This window comes from Bison bison, unplaced genomic scaffold, assembly GCF_000754665.1.
Source record: "Bison bison bison isolate TAMUID 2011002044 unplaced genomic scaffold, Bison_UMD1.0 scf7180017864228, whole genome shotgun sequence".
Lineage (NCBI taxonomy): Eukaryota > Metazoa > Chordata > Mammalia > Artiodactyla > Bovidae > Bison > Bison bison.
The window spans coordinates 68,341-68,698 of record NW_011494800.1 but is presented as its reverse complement, the minus strand read 5'-3'; positions in this window follow the sequence as shown (position 1 = coordinate 68,698).

The following is a 358-nucleotide window of genomic DNA, read 5'->3' as shown; positions in this document are numbered from 1 at the left end:
CTCCGCACGGTCTAGAGCTGTTGCATTTCTGCTGCCCCTCCCCCACTCTTTGGGGAATGCGGAACTGTGGGCGCAGGATTGCATCACGGCCGCACAGCCTTTCCCCTGCCCCTCCTCCACTGGGGGCCTTTCAGCACAGGTTCTGCTCATCACATCTCTCGGAGTCAGTTATTTCTCTGGGGACGGGAGCTCTGTGTTGTAATTAGGAATTTAGGCTCTGAGTCTGCCTCCGGGCTCTAGGACTTGCTGGGTGCAGGAGCTTAAGCACTGCGTTCACTCTCAATTTGTCCTAAATTTGCCACTTTGTTGTTGCTGAGTCAGTCACGTCTGACTCTTTGCGACCCCATGGATTGTAGGC